The sequence below is a fragment of the Pleurodeles waltl genome, chromosome 7 (genome assembly GCF_031143425.1).
Source record: "Pleurodeles waltl isolate 20211129_DDA chromosome 7, aPleWal1.hap1.20221129, whole genome shotgun sequence".
In the NCBI taxonomy this organism is placed as follows: domain Eukaryota; kingdom Metazoa; phylum Chordata; class Amphibia; order Caudata; family Salamandridae; genus Pleurodeles; species Pleurodeles waltl.
Genome location: NC_090446.1, coordinates 1,446,906,280 through 1,446,927,231, shown reverse-complemented (window position 1 = coordinate 1,446,927,231; position 20,952 = coordinate 1,446,906,280). Strand labels below are relative to the sequence as shown.

At 45.4% G+C, this 20,952-nt stretch overlaps 1 long non-coding RNA gene across 1 annotated transcript in view; it reads right to left on the bottom strand.

Annotated features, from left to right (window-relative positions):
• The window catches only part of LOC138246465 (uncharacterized), a 34,543-nt gene extending 13,929 nt beyond the window's left edge, over positions 1 to 20,614 (bottom strand). Inside the window, exons 1-2 of the long non-coding RNA XR_011194296.1 lie at positions 20,515 to 20,614; positions 256 to 287 (exon numbers count right to left, since the gene is read on the bottom strand). This is a non-coding gene — a long non-coding RNA (uncharacterized lncRNA). The remainder of the gene's footprint in view (positions 1 to 255; positions 288 to 20,514) is intronic.
• Between the last annotated feature and the right edge of the window lie 338 nt (positions 20,615 to 20,952).

The window sequence follows — 20,952 nt, the reverse complement described above, 5'->3', positions numbered from 1 at the left end:
CGAAGGGCCAATGCGGAACCACAAATGTTTTTGCAGGAAGGTGGTCTTCTACCTGTAAATCTTAGAAAGGGATTTTTTTCTGAAATGGCTGCCACTACTAAAGACATATGATGGGCACTGTGCTTATCACTCTTTCTGATCCACTGCGCATGCAAACATTAACCTTTGACTATGAACTCTATACAGAATATTGTGAATTTGAGAATTACAAGTGAAGTAATATTAGATTAATGTAGGAAATTGGTTTGTACTCACCCATGCTCAACTCTGCAGACGAGGCTTGTGATCTGGAGAGAAAAGTGTGTTTATTAGGAAAAAACCTTGAACTGTCAGCCATCAAAGTCAGTTTCCATGCGCAAAGCCTGAATGCACAAGGCCTGCATGCTCAAAGCCTGTGCACAACACTTGCATGCTCAGAGCCTGCGTGCACATTCCCTGCATTCCCATAGCCTTAGTGCAAAAGACACCTGCATGCTTAAAGCCTGCGTGCACAAGTACTGGGCATGCATGCTCAGAGTCTGCATGCACAACGACTGCGAGTGCAAAGCCTGAGTGCACAAGGCCTGCAAGTGCCAAGCCTGACTGCACAAGACTTGCATGCACAATGTCTGCAATCACAAGACCTGCGAGCACAAAGCCTGAGTGGACAAGGTCTGCAAGCGCAAAGCCTGAGTGCACGAGGCCTGCAAGCGCAAAGCCTGAGTGCACGCGGCCTGCAAGCGCAAAGCCTGAGTGTAAAAGGCTTGCATGCTCAATCAGACATGCACCAGGCCTACAAGCTATGGCACTGTAACCCTTAATAGTTTGCTTCCAGTACAACAACTCTAGCCCTAAAACTCCAGCTACAAGTATTAGTCCCGGACAAGCACTTACCACCAGGGAGGGAGCGGGATGTTAAAGCCTTGGAAATGTTCTATCTGCCGCAATTATGACTACACTCCAGTCTTACTTTATAACTTCATAAAGGAAGTGACCCATGGCCTAGCCTAGTTATAGACACCTGTGGGTACATTTGGTACAAATATCAGTCTCTTCTTTTCTTGGCCTGTTTTGGCCAACACAACCCTTCATGACCGGATATCAGCCTTTGTTAAAAGAAAATAATGTAATAAAAAATAGAAACCTCAGCACTACACACTAGAAATCATAGCGTTGGGTGCTTGCTTAACTTTAGTGTGAGGGTTAGGCTGAGGTTATAGTGAGTGGTAGCACTACGGCTAAGAGTAAGACAATGTAAATTGCTCACTGGAGGGGGCTCTATTCATTCATATCCTGACAGGGCAGCTCGTTATCTACTGGCACACAATCTTCCTTGAAGCAAATTTGATGCACATTTTCTTTAGCATGGCAACAGAGCATTCTATCTCTTGACACACATTGCCATGAGGAGTGGGTGGTGAACTCTGCTTGGGTCGTGGAGTTTGCAGAGTTTTCCCACTCTGCACTTCACGTAGAACGCAGAGTTCTGAAAATCTCCGTGTAGCAGAGCGGAGTTTTTTCCTCGTTCATGCTTGCCAACTTAATGTTGGTGAGCGAGGAAAATCACGACCTCCTAGTGAGATTTCTCAACACGGGCAGTTGTGCATGGTCGCTACCGCTCGCGTTGAGAAATCTTCCGTTCTCGTCGAGGAAGTTGCTGCTCGAGTAGGAAATCTACTCGAGCAGCAGAAAAGAAGCAGCGCCCTCTTGCACTGCGCGTGGTGCCATTCGCACTGATTTTGCAGCAAGGGACAAACATCCGGCTCTAACAATCTGCGCGAACGGCGTGACCTTATGCAGTCTGCTACTTGCGAAACTCCACGTAGCGCAGAGGAGTTTTTTTGGTCACCCCCCAGGCCTAATTGACATACCACTATTTTCTAAGCTGTTCCTCCAGTTGTTCGAAACATATTAACTTTGCTTATAAGCATGGCTGTGTTAAGCATGTTCATGCCCTTTGACTTATATGAGCAGATTAATATCTCTTCTATTGAACCATAAAACTGTCAAAAACAAAGTATCACATGAACTCACAGTTGCTCTTATGTCTCTGAAACCTTTCAATTCTTTACTATATGAGTGACGACATCTACTTTGAGGTACCCTGTTTTTCATCACATTAATCAGAAGAAACTATTTTCTACTGTCCATGGGCGGTATTCAAGTCCTACGAGGCATAGTCAACCTTTCACGCTTACAATTGAATCTCAGGACATTAGTGTATGATGCAGTACGTATAATTTCCACGTGGTGGCAGCCGAGATACAAGTTTTCAGGCTCTAACAGCGAAATATGAAATCTTGTAAAACATACATAAACTTCGCTGAGCATAGGCATTCCGAATCTGTGAGGAATCTGCGCAAATTCCGAAGGAAAGAGCAGACACACTGCGAAAACCATCGTACATGTAATAAAAACGGCATATCTGACAATCCTTGCCTTCTTTCTAGGAAACATGGCTCTCCCTGTGTTGGTCACCTGTAATTGATGGCAGAGCGCCACCCTGCTGCCCCTCCTTGACATACATGGAATTATGGGAAAGGTTGAGACCTTGGCTGACTTCCGTCTCTTATTTACCGCTTGAAGACTTGGCAGGCACCCGAGTTACTCATTATTTCTGAGATAAAAGCAGTGGTCGAAGTGCACTAAAAAAAGTATGGGAACTGTGATGCTGCATGCAGTGGGGGTGGGGTCAGTGGGGGTGGGGTCAAAGGCGTGGCTTAAAAATAAAATATTCTGTACTTTTTTGGTCTTTCACCATCAAGTGGCTACATATAAAATAACATGCAGCTTAAATGAAAATAAAAAATAAAAACGTTGTTACTTATTGGGAAATACACTACAGTACATTAGTAAACCTCTTTTAGTTAATGCAGTGCAGAGGTCTGAGTGTAACCAGAGAGCCACAGAATAAGTCTTGGTTGGAGCAGTGGAGAAAAGTGTGTATTTTTAGTGCTATGAGGTCACAGCCTGTGACAGAAAGCACTGTGAATACATAATTAATTATTTTAAACTTGCATTTCACACAGCATGGGATAGATTGCTACAAATGCGCAAAATGTTTAAGATAAAATGGTGCTTCCAAAATGTACATTTTAGTAATACTCAGAGTGTACGTAATGCAATTTTTTTTACATTACTGTCCCTTCAACAATACAATTACAAGCATGCGCTTCACAGCCCAGTTAACTCTTTGCACTACCATTCAAAACGAATAAATATTTGTTATCACACAATTTCGAGTGTTTAGGTCAAAAGCATCCTTTACAATAGCATATTAACTCATAGCGCACATTTGCATTTCTTTCAGGCAGCAGGTACCCTGGCAGGAAGGCTTGTTTAGCTCTGCCCAGTTTCAGTTTCACGGCATAGGATACTCACTGAATGACACTTCAACTGAGGCTTTTAAACTGTCAGAATTAACTGTCTCGGGATCAGTGGCATAGCGTGGGTTGTCAGCACCCGGGGCAAGGCAAGTAATTTGCGCCCCCTAACCCGGGGCAAGGCAAGTAATTTGCGCCCCCTAACCCATGGATTTTAGCACTCGAGTCTCTTCCAAGATGTTGCGCCCGGTGCGGCCGCCCCCCCCTGCACCCCCCACGCTATGCCACTGCTCGGGATGGTTATCTTTTTACAGAAAATAGGGGAACTGTGTTTCATAAATAATAAAAGTGAGGTCCCATCCCGCTCTGTTTGACCACTTGATAAAAGGATTTGGAACAAGAACAAGTACAGGGCGAGGCACGAACTGCTGTCCATAGAGGGGCATCACAGAAGTACAGACATCTTCCCAACAAAGGGCATCCATTATGTCAGCCGGATTTTCTGTGCTATTCGTTTATTTCATGGGTACTGATACATTTTATGTGGCTGTAAATGGTGCAGAGCAGAAGGTCAAACTTTTTTTTTTAGTTATAAATACTTTTGACTCACTTTGGCAGAAGATTTTAAAGGCTGATGTACCAGACTATCCTTGCCTCACAGTGAATACAAGGAAAACAAGCATTGGCAAAGTCAATAGGTCTGCTGTTGGCCACCAGCTTTCTGGAAAATATAACTGCACTTGTGGACTGGCTTTGCAACAAACAACCAGGTTGATGACTTCGACATTAGAGCCCTCTGATCTTCCTCTGTCGAGTGACCCCTGCAGACATGACGTATCTCAATCCTCTTCTTGGCGCAATGTGGGATGGTGGCTGCTCCAAGTAGAGCAGAGGAGATGCCTGGGAAGACACAATTATCTCACTGCTATTTCTAGCCATATGAAATGGTGGCCATGGTGTAGGTAGTCCACAAGGTCTGCCTGCCATGATACAAGCCTACAGCCGGACAGGTAGACATGTTGTACCCTCGCACTAGGAAGAGCTCTTCTGTCAGGAGGTGTCTTGCGCTTTGGGTCCTCTTCCTGATGGTACTGCATGGCAACTAGGAAATTGCCACATTGACTAACATATGGAAAGGATATCTTAATTTGGGCCTTATCGGAGAGGCAAGATGTCTATGAACTCCTGCATAGAGCTGCTCCTCCATAGAGCTGAATCAGAAGTGCCACTCTGTAAGAGCCACAGCGATGCAGAACAATTGCAATTTTGTTTTTAAACCTTAGGGCCCAGATTTACTAACATTTGACGCAAAGCAGCAGACATCTTGCTGCACTGCGGCAGATGGAGAGAGCAGGAACACGCATTCCCACTCTCTACCTGCACTGGCACACTGACTGCTTTCTAGCGACAATGCAGGCACCATTGCGCCATGGTGGAAGGATGCTTGAGTTACAGCCAGGATTGTTTTTGTGCAGGAAGTATTACCTTCCTTCACATAAATATTCTCCATAAACATTTTCATTTGAAATGTATATGAATTAAGTAATAGATCATCCTGCGACTATTTTAACAATCTACATGTATGCCTAGGATGGTTCCTTGTATCCATTCACCTCGCATACTCTTCTGAGCAGACAGTCAGATTGTACAATATTCACCTCTCAGGTCTGTATCATAGAAGAAATCTCAGAACAAATGGGCTCCAGGATAGTATGTCTCATTGGATACATGTAATTATATCAGGGCAAAGGTCATGGCCATCAGAGTTTCCTGGATACAACAAAGAACAACACACATACAGCAAGAATCACCCATACTTCTGCTAGTCATGGCTGGTTCTGGTGACCCTCTGACTCTCCACAATCAGATCTCAGGACTCTGGATCTCATCAACTTGTTTGCTGTGAGGTACCACTGCCATTTGCTGATTTATTTCAGGATGTGAGCTGTACAATCTAAATTAAGTAAATAAAACTGACACAAAGTAAAAACAAAACTTTATTTCGTATTAAAAAATATGAACTGTGATGTATAGAATTAGTTAAACGTAATTCAATTATTTTTAAGAAACATTAATGTCACCTTAATTTTTCGAATTAAAATGGTAATTAGAATATTTAAAAAATAAAATAGTAAATATAAACTACTTATAGATTTTTTTTATTAAATTTAGATTTTTTAATAGGTTAAATAATTCAATTTAATGTAACATTAGTTCCCATGGGATATTATTTTAACTGCACATCCCCATTATTTTCTATGGGAAGGTGTTGCAGTATTAATGGCTGGCCATGTGTGGCACTGGACTCACTCCAGCTCCGAGCTAGAGTACATTTACTACTGTTTTGGGTCTTTTTTTGTCTGTAGTAACTATAGAAGTGCAGCTTGTGAACAACAATGGGCTTACTATTTTGTGAGTGGGTGTGTGCCCTTCCCTAAGTCCCTTCCTACCTGCCCCTAAATCCCTCCTTACTGCAACTTTAACTCCTCCCCTTTAGTCATAAATATTCCCCACTTTTCACTACTCCCATCTCCCTCTCCCATATTTACTGCTAAAACCTTGGCATACGGTTGTGGAAATCTCTACAGCCTGGTGGAGATCTCTGCACATAAAAGACAAGAGAGGAAGAGGCTGAGACCTCAGAACATACATATGTCAAATTGTCAGTAACATTTTTGTAGTACATTTATAGTACTATTAGGGTAAAACGAAACATACTACAAAAGAGGGTGACCACCTATCCATTAATTACATGGAGTGTGTAAATTTAGCCTAATGTCCGTTGTCTGTTATTAAGCCCTTAGGACCTTCTTTGTCGGTAATTTTTGCAGGTTCAGTTTTGCAGTTTTCATTCGTGCTTTGCAGCTAACAGCTTATATGCTGCCTTTTTACCCTGCTGCTCATTTGCCAGAACAGACATTATAAATGGCTTCCAGTGCACCCTGAGCACTGACTGGAACAGAGCGACTTTATCAACAAAATAGATAACATCATGGAACCTGCTCTTATTCTTATGGTTTTCAAATGTATTGCTTTTCTTTTCCCTCACATAATTTTCACCAAGATGTTTTAGCTCATAACAAGTTTCCATTGAGCTTGAGCATGGTATGTTGTGAGCTAATTTTGGTCTTTTGATATTATTGCTTGGGATGTGGTGATGGGCCTATGGATGGATGGACTGACAGAAAGTGTAGGTGCAGATGGGTAAACGGATTAATTATTGGGTGCATTTGCCCGGATGATGGGTGGATGGATCTGGATGGATGCATTGTGTGGGTGGGTGGGTGCATGGATGGATGACTCATGGATGAATTGATGATTGGTTGGGTGGTTGGGCAGATGGATGCTTGGATGGATGGATTTGAGTGGGTGAATGTATGATCTGGATGGATACACAAATAGATACATGGGTGGATGAGTGGATAGATAGGACCAAACTCTTTTTTTACAATAAACTTTAAATAAAAGCATTTGCCCATAGAACATAGGATAAGTCACATCATTTTTAAGCCTTACAAAATTTTAATTAGTGAACCAGAGTTTAGGGGAAGTTCACATTACACAAAGTCAGAAACCTCTGAATAATATTTGACAATAAGTTGACTTTTAGAGCTTGGGTTAATGCCCTAACTTCCTCAGTTTTTATCACCCTCAAGATGATCAGGAAAATGTGCCCTTTTATCCCCAGGGGTCCTCAGAAAGCTGTAGTGACTGCACTTGCCCTATCCACTTTGGATTATTGCAATCCTCTTTTTTAATGTACAGCATATATTTGTCTGCAAACTACAGATACTGCAAAATGCATCAGCTCGTCTTTTACTGGGGATTCCTAAGTAGCAATATCCATCTCATGCATTAGTAATGCTTTACTGGTTGCCTATGAAGAACTCAATAGAATGTAAAGCACTTTGCATGGCCTTTAAGGCGCTACACAACTTTGGCCCTGAATATTTCAGACACGAGATTGTCTGGTATACTTCTTCCAGAATGCTCGCTCTTCCACAGCCAAACTGACGGTTGTTGGCAAGTTGAAACGAGCTTCTTGGGTAGGGAGAAGTTTCATAACGGGTACTGCTAAACTGTGGAACTCTCTTCCTCGAGAACTGAGGGAAAGCCCTAATCTCCTCTCCTTCAGGAGATCCCTAAAAACCTGACTCTTTACTCAGTAACCTCTCAGTTTTACCTTCAAACAGTAGCAGTGCCAAGATTCATCTGGAGAATCGAACGCTTTACAAATTTAAAAATCAATATCAAACCACATGAAATTCTTGAAATGGCACCATTATGCCATGACACGTAACTAAGTTGTGTTCAAGATAAATTTTAGTACAGGAGTGCAGGAGCACTACAAATAACCAGAACAGGACTTGTTGTTTACAAAACTTGTGTTTTGGTGCTTTTTGTTAGCGTAAAATGTATTCTCATGCACAAAATTGGCACTAGGGTTTATTTTGCCCTAAAATATAGCACCAAATGCTAAATTTGTATTTCACTTAGGGCCTCATTACAACATTGGCGGGCAGCAAGTGCCGCCCGCCAAGTTGTAACCGCCGGGCGGCCGCCAATGCAGCCACACTCCCGCGGTGCCCATTTTGACATTCCCGCTGGGCCGCAACATGAGAGCCGGCTCCAAATGGAGCCGGCGGTGTTGCGGCCTTGCGACGGGTGCAGTTGCACTCGTCGCGCTTTTCACTGTCTGCATGGCAGACAGTGAAAAGCTGCATGGGGTCCTGTCAGGGGGGCCCTGCACTGCCCATGCCAGTGGCATGAGCAGTGCAGGGGCCCCCAGGGGCCCCACGACTCCCCGTACCGCCAGCCTTTTCCTGGCGGTTCAAACCGCCAGAAAAAGGCTGGCGGTCGGGGACTCGTAATCCCCTGGGCAGCGCTGCTAGCAGCGCTGCCCAGGTGGATTATCACCGCCGGGGCAAATGTGGCGGAATACCGCCGGCCCCGGCGGTGCGACCGCGGCGTTATACCCCAAGAAGCACCGCCAGCCTGTTGGCGGTGCTTCTATCATTTTAGCCCTGGCGGTCTCGTACCGCCAGGGTCAAAATGACCCCCTTAGTTTTTCCCGAATATGGCACACTCCTCATCCTTGTATGGTCATGCAGCTTTTCATCTAAACCTGAGTATTCATGTTAACAAATCAGTGCTGACAGTGCCAATTTAAGAATAGGTGGGCCACACATACTATTCAGATGGCCATTCTTCCAGAAAGCCCTTACATCTAATCCATGCCCTCTACACCAGTCAATGTATAATTCCTTTGTAGGACCTTTAGGAATCCCATATTTGCTGGTGTTTGTGAGGGCAACCCAGGGTATGTATCTCAAGTGTCTTACAGTGGTCTAGGCCCCCTACTCACGTTTCAAGGCCTGGGGGAGTCACATTGTGCCATTTGTATGCAATATCTCTCTTAGCCAATATGATACAGATGTGTAATAATACTGTGGTATACATATGTGCTTCAGTGTCTAGAGGGCTATTGAGCAGGGCCGATTTGGGTGTGAGCTCAAGAAATCTCCCTAACTCTTGCAGCAGAGTGTGGACCGCGTTAAGCCAAAAGGTGAAAATCATTGATCATAGCCATGTTGTGTGAAGGAAATTCCCTTCCACGTCATTGCATCTTAGACACAGAAGGGAGAAGCCATGTCAGAAGCTCCAGAGCTTCTTCTATGTCAAGTAAACACAGAGGATGCACTTCAATTAGATCTATCTGAATTGGGCCAAGATTGTCACCTCCCTTGGAGCCCCTTTGGCATCTCACCACCCTATTCATCAAGTGGTTCAAGGTCCGCCTCTGAAGCTTTGCGAAGTATCAAAAAGGAATAAGAAGTGATTGGCATAACAGATATATGTTATGCTTCTCCATTCCACCCATCTACAGTTTTGCTTCTGGTGACATAAACCTTTGGAGGGAATTGATTGATTTCAGATATGTGGCAAAGATGTAAGTACTTAAGGAATTGATTTTTATGGGGCCAGAATTCTGACTGTAGTTGGAAAATGAGCTGGCAGTTTTCTGCACCACAGACTCCCCTTGACGTCACAGCTCCTCAACTCTATAGGAGCTGAACTTCTTTTAAAGCTGTGTCCAGTCACATCGAAGAGTCGCCTGTGAGGCATCCATCCCACTTAATTTATCATTTCACGCCCACATTTTCTTGGAGGTCAATGGTGAGGGCGGTGGCATTTGAGTAGTGTGGCTGCCCCCAGAACCTCAATTTAAACAAACCTTTAATGCTCAGTGGACACTTTAAAAAAAACCAACATATTATTAATCTTTCTGCTCAGCCTCTGTATCACCTGAGCAGTAGGCTGCAGTATTAGCCAGAGTGAAGGGGTCCTTGTTTGCACCTTGATGTAAGAAGCTGCTGATACCAACATAGATATGAGGAAGGTCTGTGAGAAACACCAGAGGTGGTTTCGGAGCATTGGTGGCCTTTGGACACACACTGTGTTCTGGGCTTTTTGTGATGCAGCCCGAGGGAGCATCTGACAAGCCCCAGATCCTGCTAGCACAGGTGGTGCTTGCCTAGTGCCACCCAAGCCTCATAGCCCACTTCTCTTCCTTGCCAAGTGCGCCTATACCTGCCTCAGCAATCTCCTCATCTGTATCAGCTAATAAGGTAGGATTCATTTAAGGCTGTGTTGCCACAAAAAAAAAATTAAATCCCAAATTAGCAAAGAGAAAGGACCTCCATCTATATTCCATGTGCAACAAATATCACACCCTGCCGTAGAATTACAATCCTGCAATGGGCGCATCTCTCGTGAATGTCTTCCTGGTGGGCGGACACCTGTCTCCTAAAGGCACAGGCTGCTGGTGAACCGAGCAGAATGTCCCTTACTGATCTGACAACAGGCAGCATCTGTGCGTAATCTCAGCAGTGTCCGCTTTCTACAGCCTGCCACTCTGAGTCACGTGAGGTTGCACAGGATGCCTTGTGCAGCAATCTTCTGGCCTGACCTTGAACTTGTATTCCAAAGACTGTCCCCCAGCTGTGCTGGCATCTGCCCCGTGGGCTGTCCGGGTGGCGAGGCAGCCCGTGTCCGTCTGTGCGTGACAGGGACCAAGAGGAGACTGCCGGCCAGAGATGGGGCAGTACCCGGCAGGTGTGTGTCTCTGCAGACACAATTTTGACTTTTGGTTATAGGTGAGTGAAGGTCAGTTCCTGGGCAGGGTGTTTTGAAAGTAACTTGTGTTTCTTTTAATTATATTTTCCATAAATGTTATATGCGTTCTTTTTCAATCTCTCGTTCGTGTTTTTAGGTTTGACCTGTCATAGTTACAGTACCATTCATGATAAGCACATTGTATTCTACACTTACTTTAGGGGCCTTCGGTTCAGCCTCCTTCCGCCATTAGTTTTTAAGTCTCTGGAATCTTCAGCCATTGGCCTGACACGGTGCCAATTACATCTTAGCTCTGCCCACAGGAGTATTATAGTATCATCTTCTTTTTATTGGCTGTTTCGGTGTATGCTGCCAAATCCAGTTAAATGCACAAGGGACTATTTTGCAACTGAAAAGTACATACTGTCCTTACATGTTAATTTTTTTATCTCTTACATGATTTTTCTACATAAACCAATCCTATTATAATTGTTCTGCACTGCAGCAGACATTTATTTAGTTCTTGTTTATGTTTCATCCTGCTGCAATCCGACATTTCCTCTAGTACAATGGTTCACAACCTGTGGTCCGGGGACCCATGGGGGTCCGCAAAGCCTCCTCAGGGGGTCTGCAACTGCTTAGAAAATTAAATAACTTTAACAGATGAATAAAGTGCATATAAATAAAGTGGCTAAACGTACAAGTGAAAAGTTTAAACGCTGTAAATGTCAAGGAATTTAAAATTGGAGGCTAAAAATGTAAGTAGTATCCTCAGATTGATTTGTGGGAGCAGTGCAGGTGGATCAAACAGAATATAGTATGAACAACGCGTGACTTCAATTAAATTTAGAAAGGCTTCAACCTTCCTATTAAAAGTATAATTTTACTTTTTTATTTATATTTGTTTGTGAGTTAAATAAAATGTGTTATCTTTTGTGCATGTGTTTTATGAATGCTTGTTTCTGTATTTTTTATGTACTGTTTTGCTTTTCAAATCATCAACAATGTTTAGGCCGGGGTCCCCATCTTTCAGTAATGACTCAATGGGGGTCCTCGGATTCCTGTAATGATAAAGTGGGGGTCCACAGAAGTCAAAAGGTTGGGAATCACTGCTCTAGTACACAACTGTTAAGTGACTCCCACAGACTGAGTTCTTTTTTGGCTGGCGGGGGCAGTGGTAGAACAAATCGCACTGAGAAGAGCCTGCCTGAAGCACCCACTATTTTGTATTAAGAACAATCACAGAAATACTCTCACGACTTACTCTTCATTTCTTTCCTTTTTTCTGTACATTATAGTAATGGTAGTACTGCCTATAAGCTAGAAGCCAATGCTCATTTACGGAGCACTGATTCCAGTGCAATCATTCGTGATAAGGGGGCAGATTCGAGTGACACCTGTCCTTTATGTCGGCAGTCACATTTTTCTTACTGTGCATACGTTTGCTAGTTTTTAAATCTTTAAATAACTCTAGTTACATACCATTTTTGGCTCCATAGTGCTTTGTATGCAGTGCTTAATTTGTGAAAAAATAAGTGTCCGGGCCCTGGCCGGGAGGCCTCCGCAGCTTGCTCCGCCCATCGCCACTGGCAGCGCTGCCAATGACAGCACCAACACAACTACTAACCATCACACTCCCACAAGTGTGACAATTCAGACTGTTCGAGGCCCCCAAAGGTACAAGAATGGCTTTGGCGGCTGGTATTCGTTATTTTTTATGTATATTGAATTATTAAAGGACTGTTGTTCTACATATCCCGTTAATTACACAGACAGCACCACCGTGTGGGAGTTGCCATAAGGGCTGGTGCCGAGCACCAGAAACCACCGGCTCAAATTACACACAGTTTATATATCACATACAAAAGATCATAAACAAACTTTCTCTGCTACTTGAGTCAGTTGTCTATTCACTTACGTTTAACATTGTTGCCTGACCTACTCAAATGCATTCCTAGAACTGAATATTTGTCCTGAATTTTTGTCCTGGATTTTAACAGACACTGCCAAGAATTTACCTCCATGCCCGGTGGCCACACTACTAAACAATGCAGTTTGTGAATAGCTCCCCAGGAGTATAGAAGTGAGCAGGAATATTAACACTCTATACTATCTCTTAACTGTTACAGGTATTGGTCATTTGTACTAGGTGGTAAGCTAACTCAGTGGGTTAAGCTGCCCTCTGCAGAGATCTATCTGTAACCTGCTGGCCTTAACCTTCAGTGCCGGTAAAGTAGTCCTGGGGGTTACTGTATCTGCTGTAGTGAGATGTGTGCAGTTAGCAGGTCACATCCTAGGAAGAGAGCTAAGTGGGTTCACGCATATGCTGCAGAGATGCTGTATCACCTCCAGATCACAAGCTCCAATCTCTGCACAGTACTACTCGGGGTTACACACCCACAGCTGCAAAGACCTGCCGAAACATCTCAGGGTGTACATTTGAATTTCTGCAGGGCTAGTTGAAATATTCATTCTCCCGGGGCAATAAATTGAGCAACTTTCATTTGGGTTGTAATAGATAGAGGCGATGACGGTCCAAGAAACCAAATTGTGTTGCGTGCTGTAAGCAGAGCAAATATTAGAGCCATCACGTCACGTGACATAGAACGTATGACATATAGGCCCTGATTTATACTTTTTGATGCTAAACTGCGCTAACGCATTTTCTGGACGTGGAAACCTACCTTGCGTCAATGAGATCTCATTTACGCAAGGTAGGTTTCCACATCCAGAAAATGTCGTTAACTCCATAACTTTGAGAAGTGTTTAGCGCCAAAGTAAAAATATGGAGTTAGGTTTGCGCTGAATTGGCTTAAAAAAAATGACACTAATTCGGCGCAAACCAAATATAAACACGCCCCATAATGAGCATTCATGCGAACTGTTCCCTTGCGAACACAACACGCTACTCCGAATTTTCTTCTCTCACTTGTTGCTCCCGACACGTTTTGTCCAGCTCGGTGTGGAAGACCGCGCGCCTTTTCAGAGGCTGTGAGAAAGTAAGTCTCTTTCATAATTCAGCTCCTGTTTCCGGTGAGGTATCAGCTGAGACAGAGCGTGTCCTGGTAGGGGAGGGGCAGCAACCAGCTGCACTGCTCCCGCTCCACTCCCATCCACTACACTACATTACCCAAAATGCACCTGACAAATGGCGTTAAATGATTGCCAGCCACTGCAGTGAGTACATATAAGGCTGGGGACCGCCGCTCTTTACACTTGATAGAGCCGGGGGGGGAGCAGTGGCCTGTTTGAATGCCCCTGCAGGGTCTCACCTCTAGACAGCATTTTCTAGTTAGTAAAATCCAGTGCTTAATTTGTGCTTGTTGTTTCCGGTGCTGAGCACCGGCACTTATTCTTCTGCCTCAACATTTGATGCGAGCAAAAGACAAATATGGGACACACGGAGGAAGGGAAAAACGAAAAAGCGTCACAAAGGTAGAAAGTAGAAAGCTGCAAGAGTGAGCTGAAGGGGCAGGGAGTGGCTTCATGTGGATTGAAGAGGCCCGAGATGGCTTCAGGATTACGCTGCCTCAGTGTTCCCTGCTTGCACGTTTAATTGCAGCAGCCGCGCGTTTAAGCGGAGAGCTTTGGACACTGGCACCTTTTTATTTACAAATTAAGCACTGTTAAAAATCCTAGCCCCACTGGGCCCCGGACTACTTGTAACCTTGGACTGAGGTCTGATTAGAGCCTGGTCGCCACTCTGAGTAACTATTGGGCATAGATGGCACAATGAGTGAGACCAGGAGAAGAAGCCTGTTCCGAAGACCAGTGGCGTAACAAGGGCCACCCCGAAGGGGGTGGTGGGGGGGGGGGGGCACAGTGCCCTGGCCTGGGAGCCCCAGAGTTAGGCCGGAAAGTGGCCCCTCATGGACGTCATTTAGGGGTCGCAGCTGCAACCCCTGGCACTGTCTCTGGCCTCCTAGGAGGCAAAATCAGTGCCTGGAACACAGGGTCTGTTCGTCCGAATGGTCGTCGGACGGAGTTCCACTTTCCTGGTTTTATATGAATTATTTTACTACATAAATAGTGAACAATATTATTCACTATTTGTGTAACAAAAATGGAGCACAATAAGCTGGAAAATGTCCATATCTGAAAAGTACAATATGTTTTCATGCATGTTGCATGCGTGCTGCGGATGTCTGTGTGTTTATGTGACAGACTGTGTGAATGTGTATTTGTAATAATGTATGTGTGACTGAAAGTAAACTTCATAGGGCATGTGATGTCACTAACGCATTTTGGTGAATTGACGTCCATGGGCCTGGGGGGGGGGGGGCGTTCAGTCATCAAGTTCTTTACGCCACTGCCCGACACAATGTAAGTTTTATGGATGAGGACTGAGAGGAGGGGGGCCTTCCACGTGGGAGTTACAACAGTCTCTGGGGCAATCCTGGCTTTTTATGTAGTGCTTCGTACTGCAGTCATGCTATTTCTGAACGCTGTACATAACATTTGCTATTCTCGTTGTAGTGTTTCTGAATTTATCGACCAAGGAGAGATGAACGGCTGGATCACCTCGCCAGGATTGAGGCTCAAAACCTGCAGACGACGACCGCACGATCTAGCCGCTAGCGCCTAGTGTTCAACTCACTCGGCCGTCCCACGGTGAGGCAGAAGCATTCCGGGGATTCACCATCACCCACAAATGTATGTCCTCATTGTCCCATGCCTTAAAAGCCCCAGGTATGAAAATGTCCAGACGTCAATTGCCATAGTAGGTGAAGGTGCCTAGGTGACTCGACAGGGATGCAGTGATCTAGCCCCGTGCTTTCTTAACAAATCTTTCTTTTCGGGTTAGTTCGTTAACAGAGTCAAATGATGTGTACCGAGACTACAATTCCCAGTAAACACTTGGCGAAAATCCTGAAGTGGAGATTTGTATCTTTGGTGACAATGAGCCACGGAGTGATCCTAAGAATCAGCTGTAGTGCCCTGAGTGCCACTTTTCAATCCAGATTAGCGTGGAACCCGGTTTGCATTTACAAACAAATGCATTGTGGGAGTTGAAGTCTTGCTTCACTTGAATTCGAGGTCAAATCAGTACTTGCCCCACACAGGTTTTTCAAAGTCAAGTAATAATTTGTGCATTAAAGAGAGAGCTTCAGTTAAAGCTGTTGGCACGCAAAAGCCTACTTTTCAAACCTTTCTCACCCCAAACTCAGCACTCTGTTCACATTTCATTCTCCAACAGGTATCTAGCTTCCACTGCGCCCAAAGATGAAAAATTGTCAAATGTTCAATGAAATAAAAACTATCTCTCTGAGGAATTAGAGAAAAAACCATAACACAATACATAGGAGGTGTCACAAAATGTTTTTTGTTGTGTGTGTTTTTTTAATTTTTTTGTGAATGCCTGTTAAAGGGTGTCATGGGAGTGTGAAATAAATTCAAGGCCAATTGGATTATGAGAATCTGTGGCAGCGGCGTTTCCTGCCGCACTTGCCACAGAATTTACCAATTGCTGCCTAGTTTGCAGATTTCAACATAAATAGTTTATTTCTAGGTGAAATGGATGAAAAGATAGCAATAAAAACAGCTATACGGCCGCATCAAATGACAGCGCCTTGAAGGTTAACTGGATAGCTAATGAGGCGAAGGCTTTGCCCAGATAGTGTTATTATCTGTTTACATGATAAAACAGCCAAATAATACTTTCACAGAATGTGTCAGGTTAGGTTTCAGAATTTGTCTCTTCCTGACATCGCTTAGAGGCTACGAATATTACTGATCCTTTCTGAAATCCTTTGTGTTCCCAGACTCACGCCACAGCGCCCCTATAGTTCCTTCTGTATCTGTGGCATTACGATTAAACCTTCCATTCATCAGCTGGGCACCGCTGGAGATCACCATATGCCCACCGTTGCTCCTCTCAAATGTTGGAAATAAGGAGGGAAGATCCACCAAGGGGCCCTGGGCATACCGGGGTTATTGGGCCCCAATGTTGAACTCGCCTTTCGGGTGGTCTGGCACTGCCAGAAGGCCCAGCTTCAAAGAGCCAGCGTGCAATCTGTTTTTTTTGTTTGGTCCTGTGTGCCATGTTGTAGCCCAAAAACTAGACAACACACTGTCTGATAGGCCAGTCCAGTAGTGCTTGACCCCAACAGCTGGGACTGAGTCCTTTTACAACTGATGTCCCAGGACCTGGCTTGCTATGGCTACTGAAAGCCAAGCACTGAGTATACTCCTTAGCACTTGACCCTCAAGGTAAAGACACACGCAGTCCAAGGTGTATTCAGGGAGGAGGTGTCTGTCTAGAGACTTAGAACCAGTGCTTAATTTGAGCCAGGTGTTTCCGGTGCTCGGCCCCAGCAATTAATTGTCAGCACTGGCATTTATGACAGTCTGACACATGGAGGCGCTCTCTGCCTTAGTAAGGGATGAGGACAACAACAGCTGTTTATTAACTGAATATACATTAACAATGACTAACACCTGCCACCCAGGCCATTCTTATAGCTTTGGGGTCCCGGACTAGTATGAGTTGTCACACTTGAAGGAGTGGGATTGTTATTAGTTGGGTTGATACTGTCATTGCAGCCCTGGCGGAGGCAACAAATGGTGCAAGCTGCCTCCTGATGAGGGTCCTGGCACTTATGTGTTTTACAAATTAAGCATTGCTTAGAACTCAACATTCAGCACAATCGCTTTTACCAAGCGATGTTTCTTATAAAAAGGCAAAGTAATTAAATAAACCAGTTATATAATAAAAGATAAGGAACTCGGGGTATAACTGCAGCAAAGCATTTAAAAGTATATGTCAAGCGATAGTCCCAGGCGCACAGTAGAGACTGCAAGCAGATCACTATGACCCCCAGGTTCGCCCCACTAGGTAATTGTATTAGAATCAGAAGAAGGTCTCAGGAGTACCAATAGCCCAGTAAGCACTCTCAGTGCCTGCAGGGGTCCTGCTGCTGATCAAGGCGCCCATCCCAGCATCTTCCTAAGCGTCAGCAGCAAACATGCAGATCCTGCAGGTGCCAGGGAGGAGTAGCTCAGTCTCCAGTGTGATTCAGACCCAAACAAAAAAAACAGCACTCAGTCGAAGATTAAAAGCCCCCTATAGGTCTGTTGGCAAAGTTACTATAGAACATAGGGGGCCTAGAGGTGGTCTGATAAGCCCCGCCCCCATGGTTTCCATAACATGATACTGGGAGCCCAGTGATGTAGGGCAGGTACTTCCAGGACTGGTTGCAGAGTGCACTGCAGACGAGGAATCTTCTCTTTGCAGCATGCCTCTGGTGAACAATAGGTCGTGGGTTGACTGCAGGGATGAAGTCACAAGTTCTTCTCACCAGTGAGCTTCTGGTGTGCAGGCTGACCCACTTCAGATTCAGCTCTTGGGGTTTGACACATCCCCAGCTTTACTCGTGCCAGGCACCACTGCATTCACTGCCAGGGAGGGCACCAAGAACACGCAAGGCCTATGAGGATAACTGGGGCACTTCCTCAGCTGTGGGCAACACCAGTGATGTAGGTGCGTGTTAAGCTGGCTTGTGTAAAGTTCAGTTCACTTCTTCTGGGCCGTAGGTCTGTGAGGCTGCTGCAGCTGGACACCTCCTCTGTGTGGAGATCCCTCCTGCATGGGTAGTCTCTCCTCTCTCTCTCAGCAGGCCAGGCAGACTCCTCTCCAGGGAAGACCCACAGCTCTCCACAAGCAAATAGTTGCAGATCTCTTCAGATGACGTTTCCTCACCTCAGGAACATTGGCTTTCGGTGACCCCAGCTGGGGATGTCAGATGTTTCCCCAACATTCTGCGGAGGTCATCTATCCTGGTCAATGAGGAATCCTAGAACCATTTGTGTCTGGTCGGTCCTCCTCTTCCGCTAGTTCTCCAGACACGGGCTGCTGATTCCTCATGCCCTGTTCTGTGGCTGGTTTGATGAAGTTGCCTTACTCTGTGTATCCTTCCTCTTTGGAGCAGACAGCGTTTGTCTTCAGATGATGGTTTAGCAGCAGAGGGCTGATGAGGGGACCCTACAAGGAAGGTGAATGCAAAGAGGAGTGAAGCCCACACTCTTGACAACTATCGGCCTTTTGGGTCAGCACTCTGGGAAACGAAAGGAGAGACCTACAGAAGATACTGCTGTCTCCACCTCCACTGAGAGTAATGGTTGTACTGTAGGAAGAGACAATAGGCAGAACCCCAGCACATGGTCACTTGTGCACTTCATTAGAGACCGCTGTCTCCATCCTCATATGTGTCAGAGTCTGTTGCTCCACAAAAGCCTCCGGGACACAAAGGATACACAATGTCAGTCTGGCAGGCTACCTCTCTCCTGAATGTTTGTGCAACATTCAGTCAGTGACAATCCAACATGGATGCCACTGAGAGATTCCCATTCACCCACATGCTCCACGTGTTCACGCTATCATCTACCTATCATCATACATATGTACTGGTCATGTACACAGAATGTAGCAAGAAGGTCTTGCAACATAACTTTGGCAATCGCAGCACACATGGAAAGAGGGAAAAATTAGCAGAAATAAAAAATATATATCCTGGTTACACTTTCCCTGGGGAGGCACATGGATTTGATGCATTCCCAGGTTTACTCAGCCTTGTAAATTTGGGAATGGATCAAAACCCATGGGTGTTGCGTGGGAAAACCCACCACAATGCCCATGGAACACCCCCCTGATGCACTGCCTTGCCTTACTCCATATCTACGAGTCCATGAAAAACCGCGCAAAGTGGCTTTGTGTCTCCTAACAGAATGGTGCCGCAGTCTGCGCCACTGGAACGTCTAAAAAAGTGATGTTCTGGAGTGTACGGGGCTTGTAAATGTGCCCTAAACTGGGGTAAAAACATTTTCTGCTGATTGGCGTCAGCTTTGTGATAATAACTCAGCTCAAAATGTTTGTAAATCTCTCCCGCAGTTGGGTAACTCAGGCCACGGGGCATGGCCACAAAGCCACAAAAGGGACATTCCTGATTCCTGAACAGTGGCTCTTCTGGAAAGTTCTGATACAGAGAATTAAACAGAAATCCTTGGCACAGGCCGGTGTGTGCAGCGAACGCAGCGAACCTCCGGCATTGGCAATGCCAGGCAGGCACCTATAACTGCAAAAGTAATCTTTCATTAAAAAAAAAAAAAAACATTAGTGTGCCCTACTTGGATAGGCTCGTGGATTGCTCACTGTGAGCCATCCCTGATTTAAGAGAGATTGCGCATTATCAGGTTTTACGAGTGCAAAACTGAACGTGTACCTGGTGCTGCCTCCTATCCACTTTTACACTTCAGGGCCCCCAGGCACCGGGAGATAACCAAATTTGCCAGAATCACACAATGTGGAGTAGTCGAGATTAAAACTCACTGCCATGCTTACGCAGCCAACGAACTTGACCAAGGACAACCTGTCTTATCGCTGCCCTCTCTCGGGGTGCAGGGCAGGCCTCCCCACCCCCACTCTTCATACATATCTAGCGGGTCCAGCCCAGAGGTGATGCCTCAAGGCCTACACAGTCCCACAGCTACAGACTGGGGTACCGTTCTCCTGCCTTTTCAAACGCCGAGGAGGCCAGAGACGGCGCCAGCCCGCAGTTTATAGCCAGTGCTTAATTTGAAAATAACAACGTTCTGGTGCCCCAGACTCTCCTTTGAAACACGCAGATGCTGCAATTAAATGTGTAAACAAGGTATACTGAGGCAGCGTAATCCTGAAGCCATCTCGGGCCTCGTTAATCCATTTACAGCCACTCCCCGCCCCTCCAGCTCACTCTTTCAGTTTTCTGCTTTCTCCCTTTGTGGCGTTTTTTCGTTTTTCTCTTCCTTCCTCTATCCCATATGTGTCTTTTGCTAGCAGTAAATGATTGAGGCAGAAAAATAAGTGCAGGCCCACAAAAATAAGTGCCGGAGCCCACACCGGAAACCACCCCCTCAAATTAAACACTGCCAATAGCTAGTGGTACTGCCTTTCAGCGGCACGCGACGAGTGCGGTGAAGTTAAGAACCGTTCTACAGGCCAGGTCCAAATACCCACTGGCTGTGGTTCTTGTCACAAAAGGAATTAATTTGCGAATACCTAAGTTAAAAACACACGAATTCAGTGATCTGGTACAGAGGAAAACACAACGCACAGACTTACTTGTTTATCAGAGATGCTGTCAGCGCTTTCTAGTCCCCTCCAAGGACAGGTAAGGCAGTAATAGATCCGCAGAGAGAGATCGCTTGTGTTTCTAGTGACGGTTTCAACAAAAAGCCCGCGCCCCTCCCAGACATGTATACCCTGTAAGCACCAGGCAGTGTACAGTAAACAAGCCCTGGGTCGTGCCAGAGTCAGTCTGGTCTGGATCTCGCGTCTCAGAGCAGGACCCACTCAGAGGGAATGATGGAGGATGGCAGACTGAGGGCGAGGGAGGGAGATGAGGGGTTACAGCGACTGAGAAAGGGCTTGGCAGAAGGAGAGAGGAAAGGGAAGCCCATTGGGTAGGTGGTGTGAGAGAGGAAAAGTTCTGAGGGCCCTTAAGGGAGAAAAGATGGCAGAGAAAGAGAGAAGGAAGGGAGAAATTGAGGGCATGTGACA